We start from the raw sequence: 16,831 nt of genomic DNA on the forward strand, positions 1-16,831 counted from the left end.
TGTATCAGCAAGAGAGTAGCTGTAAGTGAGTCTGTATGAGCCAGATGAATCGTGAAACCTGAAGAGGCCACTTTGAGGAGCCTGTGGTAGAAATGTCTTCCCTGGATGGGAGTTTTCATTTCTGTTTACAGCAACCTGGAATTAGACTTGCTTTGTTATTATCAATGTGTGTTTGTACAGTGGGCTAGATAATTAAACCAAAATGTCACTACATCCATATGCATCTCCTTACCCTATTTCCTCACTGAAAGATCTATCCCATAGGAGTCCCTCAGTTTCTGTCAAGTTCAGCTTCTACCTAGGGAAATAAAACAAAAACAAACTTGGCGTTTCAAATGTTTTGTTAGACTTAGACTGAGTACAATTAAACTTATTTATACACAACCTTGCTGTGGAAATAATGAGATGATTCCAGGATTCTTAATGAGTTCCCATTTTCCAATTGTTTGACTTGATGTAGCAATACATATTTATCATTTTAATTATTGTTTTGGCCTTAGAAAGCATCTATATTTTTAGGATCAACAAGGTTCATGGAGGAACTGATTTAATGACTTCTTGATTCTTTCCTTACATCATTAGCAATTAGAATAATATTCTGCAGGAGAGAAGTAATTTAAAAACTTTAGTTAACATGTTGCAGGCTTTGAAGTACTTTCATATAAGATGTCTTTGAATTATAAAAGTAGTCCTCAAACCCATGGGTCTGAGAATGCATTACAGTCCATGTGACATATAAAGTCACTATATTTGTACAACAGAAAGAATATTACCTGCCGCCACCTCTTTCTTTGCCTAGGTCCCGTTTAGGTGGGATAGGGAACCCCCTAAGAGCAGGCCAACCCTTCGTGTGTGCGCTGGTGCTGTGCTTACCTCAGAGACCTCTCTTGTTTCTTGTTCCTTTGCCCTGTTTCTTTAACATATGTCCTTTCTCTACTCTGACTAAACAGTACAAAATAGCCCACACAACCCCTCCCCACCTTTGCATCAACAACTGTAGTGGTATCTGTTCTACCCATGACCTTGGGCTATACAGCAGGAAGCCTCCTCCTTTGGGCTGTATAGCCCAAGGTCATGGGTGGAACAGATACCACTACAACCAACTCCCCATCTAGTGATTTCTCTCTTTCTGCTCCCTCTCAGGTGTCTTTCCCCTCTCATGTATTTATTATCTGTCCTGCAGCCATCTGCAGCCCAGAGTTGGATCCCCTTCTGTTTCTTGAGTGCTTTAAGTTACAGACTCATAGAACCAGCAATCTTTGCCTCCACCTTTCCTGGTGAAATCAGGAGAGAGTATGTGTCTAAGTACATGTAATTTCTCACTTTGTTGAGTATTTTCTAATTTCCCCCATGTCCTTCTTCGGTGTGATTGTGTTTGGTGGTGTTACTGTACTGCCTGTCCCTGTCACCATGAATGAATGATGGCTCTCAAGAACAATTTTCTTTGTGCTTGTATGTGATACTTGAGTTTTTTTTTTCTTTTTTCCAACAAGGCAATATTTTATTCCATACCAGAACACATAACAAATATATTTCTGAATTACTTTTCAAAATGAGCTATTGTTTCAAAGTGAATCTGGAAATACTGAAAATCTCTGAAGCGGAGGAAAAGATGAAACGGAGGTATTAAATGAGATGTGTACACTGCAGGGGACTTTCTACTTCTTAGAAGTCCCCGAGATCTCAATGAAATCATTACATAATTTACACACGTTCATAAATAATCCAGCTCTATCTTGTTGTTTAAAAGTCAGTTTTCAAGTGCACAGACTAGCAGTCTCCATGACCCCCTCCAGCATGAGATGGTAAAATATGTTTCAAGTTGAAAAAATGACTACATGGCTTGTGATTAATGGAATATTTGCCAGCTTCTTTATGGAGGCCAAAAGGACATTTAAAAACACGTGCCCTTTGATCATTTATTAACATACCATGCTCTGTGTCTGTTAAAATAATTTTAGAATTTACAAAACTGGCTTATGAGAATGGAGGAGCATGAGAGGATGGCTGAGTTGTGCCGTGAGAAGTGTGTTTACTCCTCTTGGCGTCCTGTGCTTCTTAGGCCTGAGTCTTCCTCCAATTAGACACAGGTATCAGCATTGCAATGCTGCTCTTATTATCAGAAAAAAAACTTACAGCAGAGGTGCTAAAGGGATAATGATTTTTTCCCCATCACGTAATTCAGAGTCTATAGAAGCAAACATGTGGCCTGGATCCAGATTTAACCACCCCACCACCCTGAATTCCATGCCTCACTTTAGTGTAATTGCATACACTAAAGATCATAGATTTCCTTTCATTGGTGGATAAAGGTTCTGCTATAGCCAGCAGAAGATTCTTACATGTGCCTGGAAACTGAGGATTAACCCCTTGGTGACCAGACATGACCGGCCCTGTCTTCCCCGGGAGTTATCCCATATGTGAAGAGATAATCTGTCATCAGTAAAACCTGTTCAGTGCCATCTTCTGACAGGTGTGATTGGTCTTCCACATGGGAACATCTGGAAATCATATCTAGGATCACTTAACGTCTGGCATGTGTGTGTGATCTCTGTGTAAGTGAACTCAGCTGAAGGGACCTTATCCTCCACTTCTGTTATGTGAAGCCTTGGTCCTACTGAACTCTCATCTGTTAAGTTTTATCACCTTTGAGATGGACAAGGGGCTCCCACTGATGCCTTCATGAAGACAACAAACATGCTTCCTGCTGTAGTACTGTGCAGCTCCTTGAGACAACTCTGCAGCTCTCAGTCCTGTGAGCCAGGCCTGGTGATCTCTGGGGTGAACAAGGGCGTCTTTGGATTTCACAGACATGTCTGTAAGTCAGTACAGATATCCCAAGCAAGCAAAGAATACATGTTTTGTGTTATCAGCCAGGAACCCCAGTGGTCTGGTGGACTATCACAACAAATCCCTAGAGACTCCAGATGGGGTGGGGTGTTATTGCCTTGGCTTACAGACATTAAATTTAATGTTCAGTGGTGAAGTGAGCAGCATGTGAAGGTCAGTGTGAGGATTTAATCCCTTCTCTGTCACTTCGTGGGCTTTTCTTGTAACATAGCTTTGGGACCCCCAAACAGCACCAAGAGGTATGTGTGAGGAATTTTGTTGTTGTTTTGCCTGTTAAATTCCTAGAGGGAATGTTCAGAAAACCATCTCTACAGATGAGAAGTGGTACCACATGGGTAGCTGCTGGCCTACTGATGGCCTGATGTCACTGAGCATTCGTTCTGGAAGGACCCTTTTATCTGTCCTCTTCCTGGTGTCCAGTGGCCTCTCAAGTGGGAGAGCAGTGAGATGATGCTGATTTGAAGTGGAGCATGCAGTCCTTCTATTGTGAGCTTCTTTCCAATCAGAGCTCTTTGTAACTTCAAACAGGAACTTGCAAAGCTCCTGAGCCTGTGCTGAAACCTGAGTCCCCTGGAAATAGCAGCTGAAAATGGAGACATTACCACTTCTAGACAAAATCACATTGTCTCTGAACCTTTTAGAAAATAGAACTTCTCGGTGTTCTGTTTTCTATTCACTGCGTTACATTAGTTAAGAGCGTGGGCTGCTCTCCAATCACACATAGCTGCATGGACATGGAGGCTCTTCTGAGCTCAGTGACCTGCAAATTGTTTAGCTTCTGAGCTCCTTTCATTATTGATAATATATGGACACTTGTATAGTTGCTTACCTTGTAGGGATACTAAAACGGTGGCTGGAAACCATTTAGTACAGTGACTCAAAACATTGGTGTTGGTTGAATGTTTATTTTCTATGTTAATTAAATGATTTTAGAAAACATTCCTTAAACACAAAGCAGCGTAATATATCCATGATTGTTGCAATGATATAAAAATATCTCAATCACACACCATCTCAAGGCCCAGGGCTCATCACAGAAGAGAAGGCAGAAAAGTTTTAAGATCCAGAGGCAGTGGATAACTACAATAAACAGTACCTTCCCAGCACTGCAAGGTGACAGCCCATGTGAACCCATACTATCCACAAGACCTATGCAAGCTCAAGACAGACAAAATTCCAGCATGGAGAAGGAGGTGGGGTAAAGTCCCAGCCCTACCTGAAGAGCATTGGCACTTGATAGCTATTGGGAGAGGGAGAGTCAGCTTTCTGTAAGAGTGTAGCCCCTGGAAAGTTGAGCATGCTCCAGTGGAAGGCCACACATACAAAACTGTATGGAGAGCACAGACTGAACTTGATGGGGTCAGGGGAAGTGGACACAAAGCTCAGTGGGCTGGGAAGAGAGAATGGAGCTGGAAGGAGCTGGAGGAGGGTCCGAATCTGATCAAAAACATACACAATTCACAGATAATTAATAAACTATCTGAGGAAAAATATGAAAGACTACAATGAAGACAAAATAGCTTAGCTTCACACATTCATCTTTCGAGGGACAGAACAAGGTTCAGGTCATTGTCTAATAACTTACCTCTGTCTGATCTTGGAAATGTTTTTGTAACCCACATAATTGGATACATGCACAAATAATTATCACTATTAATTTTGTTTGGTTTGATTTGGTTTTGATTTCACAAGAGATTTCATACAACTCAGGCTTGCCTCAAAGCTTTTCTGTAGATGAGGCTAGCCTTCAACTGCTAATCCCCCTGTCTCTATCTCCCAGTAGCTGGGGTTTCAGTCAGGTATCATCACACTCAGTTTTTGTTATAGTTTTTGAGACAGGGTCTTGTTTGCTCAGGCAGGTCTTACATGTGTGTTTTTAAATTATCTTACTGACTCAGCCCTCTGAGTAGCCAGGGTCATGGGTCTTATTTGGGCACACCATCACGATGCTTTAGTTACGTGAGGCTTCAGCTTTCACCCATGGAAAGTGTAGGTAATTATGAGCCCTGGGTCATTAGGAGGCTTTAGGGATTAAATGAGATCCAGTAACAGCTCTTCACCGTTCCTGGCATACAGTGAGGCATCAGCAAATGCTAAACATAGCTGAGCAGGATTAATGATGTCATCAGCATTTTCATTTTTTATTATTTTTTACCCTACATATTAAGTAATGGGTTTCACTTTTGCATTTTCATATATGGATACCACTACACTTTTCCCCTCCCCCCACTTTCAACTCTTCCTGTTTCCCAGCTCCTTTTTCCTTGTGCCTTTCTACCCAAGAATAGTCCTTCCTTCTACTTTCAAGTCACATATAATCCCTCACTCTCATTTTTTCCCACACAAAATCTCTTCCTCCCCTCTCACACCCCCTTTCTACTTTTGTGACCCCCACCACATACATGTGCACAAAAATTTAAATCTAGATTCTTCATGTAAGTAAAAACATGATATTTTTGTTTCTGAATCTGGCTTTTTTCTAAGACTTTAGTTTAAATAGAAGTTATCCAATATAATCATTACCTCAACATTAAAATGAGATTCCCCTCTCAAGAGTCAATGTAATCCAAATTTGTCTTTAGATTTAGATTGTAAATTATATTTAGCATTTCAATATTTATGACCCTTAAATCTTGTGACCATTTTGAGGGCTTATAACCTTATCTAAGGAAGTCCACTATTGTTGGTTGCTTTTCACTCTTACTCTTTGGCTCTTTGTTCTTTTAGGGGACCCACCACGCAGCTCATAAATAAATCATACAAGGAGGCTTATTACTTTAAATGCACGGCCTTAGCTTGGCTTGTTTCTAACCAGCTTTTCTTAACTTAAATTATCTCGCCTACCATTTTTCTCTGGGCTTTTTCCTTTTCTTACTTCTGTAATCTTACTTTTGTTCTTACATGTGGCTGGCTGTATGACTGTGTGGCTGTGTGGATGGACCCTAGCATCCTCCTCTCCTTATTCTCTCTCACTTTTGCTTTTTCTCCCCAGATTTCTCCTATTTATTCTCTCTGCATGCCAGCCCTGCCTATCCTTTCTCCTGCCTCACTATTCACCATTCAGCTCTTTATTAGACCATCAGGTGGTTTTTTTTTTTTTTTTTTTTTTGGTTTTTCGAGACAGGGTTTCTCTGTGTAGCTTTGCGCCTTTCCTGGAACTCACTTGGTAGCCCAGGCTGGCCTCGAACTCACAGAGATCCGCCTGGCTCTGCCTCCCGAGTGCTGGGATTAAAGGCGTGCGCCACCACCGCCCGGCATCAGGTGTTTTAGACAGGCAAAGTAACACAGCTTCACAGAGTTAAACAAATGCAACAGAAAAGACTGCAACATATCTTTGCATCACTAAACAAATGTTCCACAGCATAAACAAATGTAACACATCTTAGAATAATATTTTACAACAGTCCACCTTGTGACAAGACTACTGAAGATGATACATCAAAGACAGCAAACGGAAGCTGAGAGGAGCTACTGTGAGGGTACAGTTGCTGTTTTGGAGAGGGCTTGTGCAGATGAGAAGGAGCATTGGATTGATAACCTTCCTTTGCAGCGGAGTCTCTGCGACTGGTAAAACAAAGAACAGGTGACAGTTCCAGACTAGCTTACCCAGGTCCCCTCTGAAATGTGTTGATGCTTCTGGCCTCCACAACTGCGACATGGATCCTGATGTCAGAGGCAAGTACCACTTAAGTCAGCAACTTGCTTAACCACATTTCAGCACATTGATATTTAGGCAGCTAAATTGATTGACTGCTATTTAAACTTCCCCTCTCGGCTCCTGGTCCCCTTTCTTCTTTGTAAGAGCACTCTTATCAATCAGGCTTAAAGAAATTACCTGAGTGGGCGTGGTGAGTCATGCCTGTAATCTCAGCACTGGGGAAATGAAAGCAAAAGAATCAAGTGTTCAAAACCATCCTTGCCTACACCATGAGTTCCAGGCCAACTATATCTCAAAACAAAAAAGTTAAGAGAGTGTGGGAAGTAAGGAAAGTTCCTTAGTCCGTGCATGGGGGAGGTGTTGAATCAATAGTGCATTGATGGAGGTGGTAACTGGATCACAAGGACTCAACCTCAGGAGCACATCCATCCTTTGATAGAGAAGGTGTTTAGATCATCAGGTCTCTGAGGCGATGAATAGAGGTCCATTTGCAGATTCATAGATTATGGGTTTCTAGAAAAGAACTTTCTTATAAAGGCTCTCTCTCTTCTCTCTATGGGTCTCTCTTTCAGTCTACCTTTCCATTTCTCCTTTTTGGCTGTCATGAGGTGAGCAGTTTGGATCTACCACATTCTATATGCTGTGAAGTTCTTGACTAGCCACAGGCCTGGAGAGGTAAGGACCAAATAACCATCGATTAAAACCTTTGAAAGTAGGAGCAAATTAAACATTTCCTCTATTCAACTTGATTAGCTTGCCATAGCTATAGAAAGCAGACTGATGTATCTACTAAGGTATTTGTAATTATTCCTATTTCATGAATGAGGTCACTTAAACCCAGGGAAGTAAAGTAGCCTATTCACAGACAAAAGCAATGGTTAGAGGTAAAAATCTGAAACCATGTGCTGGTCCCAAGTACATTCTTCCTCCTCACACTACATTTGAGCTAAAATAACCTTCCGCCAAAGCATGCATACAATCTTGTTCACAAGCAAGGCACTGCCTACTGTATCTCTTTTTCTTACCTCTGGATGTGTGGGTGGGGAGGGGCTGGGGGGGCCTTTGATGAATCTTCTTTTTTGTGTTGATTGATTTTCATGAATTAATGCACTGGAGAGATAGTGTAGGCTGATGGGAATTTTGAATCATTTCTCCAGCACTCTCCATCATTTATTCATCTAATCTGATATGTAGAGCAGACACAGGTACAACCAAAGCTGTTTCTCTTTGGAATAAAACAGATGAGTTTCCAGACAATACTGCATACTACTCTACAGCATGCAGCAAGGCTTCCCTTTGAACAGGTGCAGCAGCTTAGCCATGGGAAATTATGCAGAGATACCAAATGACAGTGCTGTCCCTGTGGAGCTGAACTAGAGGTTCTACATCAGAGTCTAGGGCTTCTTTTGAACTCCAACATCTGTCCTCTGAGCACCAGTCAGAGAAAAACTTGGCTTATTGATTGTATTGAGGTAAATGGCTTTGCTCACTGCCATCTTTCACTCATTCATTCATCTGTTCCATTAACAAATATGGAGAATCTATTGGGACAACACATTGCTAGGAATCTGGGTGTGTTATTGTGTACCTGTAATTAATTCTACCAGTCAAGTGACAGAGGCCAGAGGATTGTGAGTACAAAGCCAATCTGGGGTGCATAATAAAGCTCTGTCTCAAAACAACAACAACGGCAAAAAACCCATCAAACAAACAATTAGGTGACCAGCTAACCATGAACCTGACAGTGTGTGCATATACATAGAGGCACTTGTTTTGCTATAGATAATGTGATGTGGAGCTATGATTGCATGATCAGTGTTACTCTAGTGTGACACAAGGCAGTACAAAGAAGCCAGCAAATTCTTGCCATGGTCAACATTTATATACCAAGCAGTGGCAGGTTCCCTGTTGTATGAACTTTTCCTTGAGAAATGAACAAGGACATATTCACCCCAGACAAGGCAGTAGTGACAGACCAAATGAATTATTCTACTCAGTCCTTCTATGGTGAACCAATGAGTTTAGTTAGGATTATGTGTAGGACCATGGGTAAGGGGCTATGTACAGGATTGTGAGTCACTTACAAGCAATGACACTGTTGAAGAAATGTCACATTCAACTACTGATAACTCCTTACACAGCCTCAGAGAAGGGCAGAGTCTCATGAGCCCATGCCTGTTCTGACAGATGCTTAATGAGTCCAGTCTTAAGAGGGGCTTGTTTGGGTAATCACAGCTGCTGGGAGTTCAGGCCACAACACTGCCTGTCATACTAAGCACAGTGTTCTGCACTAGTCTCAGATTTCTTTTAAACTGCTGAGACTGTTTAGTTGACTTTCCTATGCATTCAATTCAATTCATTGTGACACTTAGTCTTAGAGAGTGGAGTCAGAGACACCCTTGGAGATGTCTGGACATTGGCCGGAATGCCTGATATCTATAACCCTCATTGGGGTCTTGGAGAGCTACAAAAGGAATCAGGTCTAGAACCAGATTCATGTGTGTAGCCATGAGTTTTCTCTGGTCCTGCCCAACCCTGTGGTCCCTCAGTTGCTTATAAAATAATCATCCAGAAGCTTAATGTTAATTATCAACTGGATGGCCTATGGCAGGCTTCTTGCTAGCTACCTCTTATAACTTGACCCATTTCTACTAATCTATAAGTTGCCACATGGCCTTGGCATTACTGGTATGCTGGCATCTTGCTGTTCCTCCAGCAGCAGCTGGCGGCATATCTCTCTCCTCTCCTTTCTTCTCTCCATATATCTGCTTGGATTTCCTACCTGCCTCTAAGCTGCCTTGCCACAGGCCAATGCAGCTTTATTTATCAACCAGTCAGAGCAACACATATTCACAGCATACAGAAGGACATCCCACAGCACATGTAGTATATATCTTGGATATCCCATAATAGTACTTGATGAGGGTTGATCCATAGCTATACAACTTAAGTCCCTTCCTCAAAAGAGGGTCTGACAGTGTTTTATCTCTGAGGCACACTGAGGGCTTAAATGAGATAATGCAGGTAAAGTTAGGCATTTCATACATGTCAGTTCTCTGCACCTCAATTAGTTGCTTAGCTCACATCAGGTCATTGTGTCCAAGTATGCGACTCAAGGATTAAACATTTATAGTGGGTAGCTGTTCCAGCTTTGACCTATTGAGGCTTCCGGTAACTGTCATGCCTATGAGGCAGGGTCAAGCCAGGAGCCCTTAAGACCTGAGATCCAGATGTGCCAGCTCTCTTGGTTTCTGGATCCTGGACATTGGAGGTAGACCGAGCAGAGTTCTCCAGAGAACACCGGTGGACTTCACTACACCTTTCCTGGACCCTGTAACCTATCCCTTTACTTGTAAGTTGCCCCACAAAATAAACCTCCCTTTTAACTACATAGAGTTGCCTTAATACTTGCACCAATAAACATTCTCTTGAATGGGGTCTGGAATATGTTAAAACCTCATGTATAAAAAGAAGGTATTATCCTCGTCCCAGAGTGTACATTTCTGCTTTGTCCTGTAGACATAATTTCTGAGGCCTGGTGGAATGGTCAACTTATTATTTTAGGTCTTGATTATAACTTGGTTCTGGCTTGTTGTAGATGCTTAATGAATGCTGTGGTAGATGCATAATAAATGCATAATAATTGCTTGTTATATTTAAAGATACCTTGATCACAGACAGCTAGAGCTGAATGACAATCAGAGCAGCTTTATAGATTCATCTTCACAGTGCCATTTAAATCTTTCTATAATTATATTAAAACAGATCTCCAGATTCCTTTTGATTTCTAGAATTTTTCCTCTATGATAATCCTCTACAAAGATTTTTGTATGAAGAATGTCTTTTAAAACTTCTTGACTGTCATGGTTGGAGAGATTGATCAGTGGTTAAGAGCACTTTGTTGCCCATGCAGACAACCCAGGTTTGGTTCTCATCACCCACAGGACACACAGTCACCTATACTTGCAGTTCTAGGGACTCTGACACCTTCTTCTGGTCTCTGTGGGCACTGTACACACATGGGGTGCACATACATGTAGGCAGGCAAAATATACACACAAGATAAAAAACATATCTAAAATTGTTAAAGTTCTCTTTATTGTCTCAGGTTATACCCATTTGATTATACAGCTAGAAGGGAAACTGCAAAACCTTGCGCTTGCTGGGAAAACACATAAGGCTAATACATGATTATAAAATCGAGTTTGCCACAGTCAGAACACAGCTTGTGTCAGCAGACTGTCTGTAATGAGAAGGTAATTTTAACTGACATGCTGGCATTGTTTTGTGTACTCCAGGTCTGATAATGAGGCTATTTCTTCATGCTTCATTCAGCCACATTAAATCCTTATAGTAAAATGTCTTATTCAAATACAGCATTTTTAAATGTATTAAAGTGCAATAAATAAGCTTTTGCCTCATTATTCCTATATCAATGATAAAAAAGAATCAAGATTGAAATGAATTGGGTCAAAGAAGTTTGTGAACTTCTTTGTAAAGCTTTAATGTGGCTGAATAAAGCATGAAGACATAGCCTCACATTAGACTTGGGGTACACAAAAGAATGCCAGAAAGTAGATCTGAGCTTAACTTACACCAAAAAAAAGCATTGTAAATTTGTGGAAAGTATGGCTATTTGTATTTTAAAATACAATATCCTTATTTCCAATGACCTAAAATTACTCAGAGAAAAGTTTTCCTCAATATAGTCTATATTATAAGTTATAATTAATTTGACAACCTGAGAGATGCATTTTACAATGTTTTTTATACTCTATGGATTCTTTGTGGATTTCATATCATTCTGATCCCACTTACCTTCCTGTCTCCTTGCATCTGCCCTCTTTTCTTGCAGTCTCCCCTGCAAATCCAAACTAAATTAAAAGAAAAACCAAAAGCCAAACAAAACCAAGAGAGGAAACGAAACAAAGCAAACAAGCAAACAAAAACATCAACAAAAAACAAACAAATAATAGTGAGAAGAAGAAGAGGAGGAGGAGGAGGAGGAGGAGGAGGAGGAGGAGGAGGAGGAGGAGGAGAAGAAGAAGAAGAAGAAGAAGAAGAAGAAGAAGAAGAAGAAGAAGAAGAAGAAGAAGAAGAAGAATCTTGTCATGGAAGCTGTAGTGTGGCCTGTTAAGGCACACAGTTTATCCTTTAGTCCATTTATCTTTATTTGCAAGTGTTTATTGCCAGAAGTCATTGGTCTGGCTCGAGGCCCCTGGTTTCTGCTATACTATGGAAAAAGGACTCTCTCTGGGGCTCCTTCCTGGATATCTTGTTGTTTTCCTGTGTCATGGAGACCTTGCTTTTTAGATCTGTGGGTTTGTCCCCTCCACATGCTCCAATAGTTCATACATGAGGTGGATGTTGGTGTGGGCCAACTCATAGCCCTAGTTCTGGGCCTGGGTGGTAGCTGGGTAGGTCAGCTCGATAGCTTTCTCCCATCATCAGTACCTGGGCTAGTTCTCCAGCACCGCCTCTACTAGCACACTGAATGATGTTTATAGCAAGCAGCATGGCTTGTTCTCCTGCTCTTGGGCCCTCAGATCCAGATCCCCCTCACTTACATAGCCAAGCCTAGCTCTACTGCAAGGTGCAGGGCCCTCTCTCCTGATTGCTGTAGGGGGGCATTGAATGTGGGGTCAGCTCTTCTGCTCTTATGACCTCAGGCCTGGCTCACCTATGATTCCTCACCCCCACAACAACTCTAGTGTGCTGCCCAAGTGGGGTTAGGGTCCACTCTCTTGCGTGCTGTAGCTGATGTGGGGCAGGGATAGAGCTGTCACTCTTGTGAGCACAGGGTCAGCTCTCTCACCTGCCACAGGGAGCAAGGGGCAGAGGGGAGAGGGCGTCTTTTCTTTACCCATGCCACCACATGGCAGATGGGGGGGGGTGGGGGAGTTCAGATCTGTTGCTCTCATGTCCTCAAGGGCTGGCTCATCAGCATCTCTGACAACAGGGTCAGCTCTAGTGTGCTGCTCAGACAGGAAGCAGAGGATGCTTGGAGAGAAGCATTTTAAATAATTTTTATGCAATTTTTTTCTATAAGTAGAATGATTACTAATGTTATAAACACACAGAGGCACTCAACCTCTGAAGTCTCACCTCTCATTATCATCATCATCATCGTCATCATCATACCTAGAAATAAGGAGAGAGAATCGATTAAAAGTTATAGTAGATACTGAAGGGAAATGAGAGGAATATGGTGATGTCTGCTGTGGTTTGATTGTATGTCACAGGATCAAAGTGTTGGGAACCTCATTTCCAGTACAACAGTACCAGGAGGAGGACCCTAATGACAGATGCTCTCATTAGGAAGAGACAGGACTGTGATTTGGCTTTCTGCTCTCTCTTGCTGCTCTCTTCCTGCTCCTGCTCTCTCTAGCCTCTCCACCCTTTGCCACAAAGCAATCAAGCACAAAGACCTTCCTCAGTGCTGGGACCAAGCTCTGTGACCTCCCAGTCTCCAGACCCACAGATCCTTGAGCCAAGTATATCTCTTTTCCCCGCCAATCGTCCATTCTTGAGTATATTGTTGTGCAAACACCAAGTGGATCAAAGTTCTAGTCTCAGGACAGACAAGGGAATTCAACTTTTGTTTAGTCTATTGTCTTGCTGTAACATCCCTGAGCATAGTCCCCACAGGAAAACATCAAAGTAAGGCACAGTGACTTTGTTTCCGGGGACTTTGGTCCAGCCACTTAAGCTTGATGAAAGCTAAGGCAAAAGCTTGCCTTTTCCCACCCCGACTGCTGTGCTGCTGTTTAGGGTTAGATAGCCCAAAAGGAAAAAATGAGAATGTAGCCTTTTCTTTTGTCTTTTCTTTTCTTTTCTTTTTTAAACTAGGTCAAGGGTATTTTAATGTTTAAAGATGGCAGGTTGACAATATAAGTCATTCCTTTTATATGCAAATGTATGTCCACAGGTTAGAATAACATGTACAAGCATCAAACATCCATACACAATGTTAATAGTAGAATAGAGAAATGTCTTTGTTGAGAGTAGATTTAAGACATGGTTTATCTATGTAGTTATGGCCATTATTGAACTCACTATGGTCTCAAACCCACAGAGACCCACCTGTCTCTGCATCCCAAGAGCTAGGATTCAAGCTCTGTACCATTATGCCCTGCCAAAGAAACTTTTTGGCTCTACCCACACCAATTAGTGCTTCCTAGACCTTTCTTTCATGTGACATCAAATCAAGAAAGGAGCATACCTAATCACCATAAGATAGTTACAATCAGTTTTTGTATGTAGAGAAACTAGTTTTTCATAGTCTTGCTAGTCTCGACCAGAAGTTACAGTCTCTTTTGTTAGGAGCAATTGAAAACTAATTAACCAGGTAGAAGAAATGGTATTAAAATCAGATGGAGAAATGGCATCATCAGTGTTGAACTGGCCTACCTGTTTCCTCACCTGTGGTCATGACACCCAGAAGAACCATGTGGTGTTGCTGTTGATGGTGTAGGAAGACAAAGAAAAAGATAAAGAGAGAAACAGTAAAACAAAAGCAAAAAACCCTGAGCCCTCTTCTCACAGATCAACTAAAGTAGAGAATTAGGTCAAAGCAGATAAAATGGTCTTTAAGTTCAACCAAGTGACTCCACCCAGAGGCTTAGTGACATGAAAAGAGATGCAGTCTATCTGACTGCACACTTCTCCTTCTTGGTCACAGTAAAGGAAAAGCCACATAGAATCTGGCCTCAGGTCAACCTCAGAGCCTTGAACATACCTTATCTCAGCAGGCAGGGGCTGAAGGTTAGGATCTGGATTTATGGATGTATAAATTGAGTTTCAAAGAGTTGAAGAAATTGGCTGAATTGGTAGAGATCTGGGGATCCTTAAACAGCTCCTCTGATGAAAACTGCCAAAGCTAGAAGGACCACATGTTGGGCCAGCAAGTGCTCACTGTGTGATACTGAATAAATACCCACTGTTTGAGTAAATGCCAAATCAAGTGCTCTGGTTTTTTGATGCAAGGGTAATTGACCAAGTCCACAGTTAGAACTGCTATAAAGATACAATGATATTAAATGAGTCGACTCAGCATTCCTCTGTGGGTGACCATATCCTCTCTGGCATCATTACAACTGGGGGCTTTTAACAGGCATGCCAGTACCTGGAAGGAACTATGACCCCCCCCCCCCACGTCGTGTATGTGATCATTCCATGCACCTTACACAAATGTGTCTAATCCGGATTCAAAGATGAATAGTCACCCATCCAAAATAAGTAAGAGTAAAGTGAATTATTCGTAGATACAAGCACTCTAGATTCCTAAGTGCTCCCAAGATGATGTCAATTTAAAGCAGATGCCAGCATGGAATGCCGGTGAAGGATCGGGGCAGGGGAAATGGTCAGTTAAGCTTCTGCTTACGCTGAACCTTTTCAGCAGGACTTGGTTCCCTTTCAAATTGCTGGTCTGTCTGTGGTGTTTAAATTATGACTGAATTTGTGGAGACTCAGCAGAATGGCTCAAAGATATTTATGGCTTCATCAAGGCGTACCTAGATAATTCAATCCAGGACTCTCAACATATATTCTATATGCTAAACTCTATCTCACCTGTCCCACCTCCACTGTTTTTTATCCTGTAATAATCCACTTTTTCCTGTTTAACCACATATGAGTTCAACAAATAATGGTATTTTCCATGCCCCACTCTTTCTAAGCAAATTAATATATACTGATTCTAAGAAACAATATTTTAGCCCAAACATTCTCCTTCATGTATTAAAGTTTCTTTTTGAAAAGGCCTATTTCTTCTTTACTTCCCTTCTTACTTTCTATTCCACAAGACATCTCCATTTTCACAGGTGAATTCTGAAGAAAAAAAAAAAAACATGGCACATTTTATTTGAATCTAATCTGTTAATACCGCTGACAGAATCCAAGCCCAGGTGATGATCTTCTCGGAGCTCCTTTTAGAAATCAGAGCCACCATCCTTAGGAGTTACCTAAGGTGAGATGCCACCTTTGAAAGCACATTTGGCCTGTGAGTTTCACACTGGATCCCATATTTTATTCATGATTTTGGTATTCCTCGTCATGATTTCAGTAACCTTCCACTCACAGTTGCATGATAATGGATAGGATAAATCTGTCTGCTAATGGCTTTGACAGTTGACTGGCATGTCAGGGCCAGTCTGTGACAGATAGTAGGAGGCTCTCCTTGGCAAGAATTGCAGCTAAATGTATAAAATGATTCTAAGAGACTTGGGTTATTTGGGGGGAAGGATACTCAACTAACTAACATTTTCATAATAGAGTCTTAAAGATCAGATTGGAGCACGCTTTCAACATGCTAACTTATAACCTTCTTTTAGTGAGTACATTTTGGTTGAACATTCATGCATTTATTTTGTTAAGATAACTGGTACATTCTTACTCATAAAAGACTGAGCTGTAGTTACTGAGCTGGAAGACCTATTTTAGATGCTGACATGCCAGTAATTAACTGTATGACCTTAATTAATTTAATTAACTTCTTTTTGAGTTAGTGTACAGATGATGTTTTGCATACTTTGATAGCAGATGCCCAACAGTTCTGTTGAGAGGAATGTGTTTGGAATACGAATGCTAACGTGCTGCTGAGCTTCTGTTTGGCCAAGATTCAAATTTGCACAATTCTTTTCTGCTCTTTCTTTATAATCTCTTCCTTTAGTTCAGAATGTCATAGTGTCTCTCCAAGATTATGTCAACTATTTTTCAGAGCCCATTTGGATATTGCTACTGTGTGTGTCTGCTGTGAGAGCTATTTCTAAGTCCATGTTTGATGGCTCACAACTGAGTAAACTCTTCTGTAAAGGCTGCTTTCTTTGCCTTAGATCTTGCCATCACTTAGACCTAGCTTTTTCCTGTTTGGGGCTTCAGGACTTTCACTATCTTCTTTGGAACACTTTGGCATTCTCAGTGACTTCTCTAAGGAGATTATTATTCCCCCTCTGGGTCTTTGCACAGGATATTTTTTTCTGCTTGTCCAACCTGGCTCTTTTTATCTACCCTTCAGATTACACCTTACGAGTGGCTTTTGCTGCTGTCCTCAGCTTGCTCCTAAGTCATCCTCGTGGGTGTTTTGTGCTCAGCCATCTTAGCAGGTTAACATTGTAGTATGTTTCTTTGTTAAGAGTCTGAATTACAAGTCCTACTGAGGGACAGAAACTACATTTGCCTTACGTACCGTTGAGTCAGCAATCTTCAGCAGTGTGCCAGGCACATTGCATAAATACACAATAACATTAGCTGGATTAGGAAGTGCTGCATTTGAGTGTACTGTTAGGTTCTTTCATACTTTTCCCAGGGAACATGAATGTGAGT

Source organism: Peromyscus eremicus, chromosome 7, assembly GCF_949786415.1.
Source record: "Peromyscus eremicus chromosome 7, PerEre_H2_v1, whole genome shotgun sequence".
Taxonomy (NCBI): Eukaryota; Metazoa; Chordata; class Mammalia; order Rodentia; family Cricetidae; genus Peromyscus; species Peromyscus eremicus.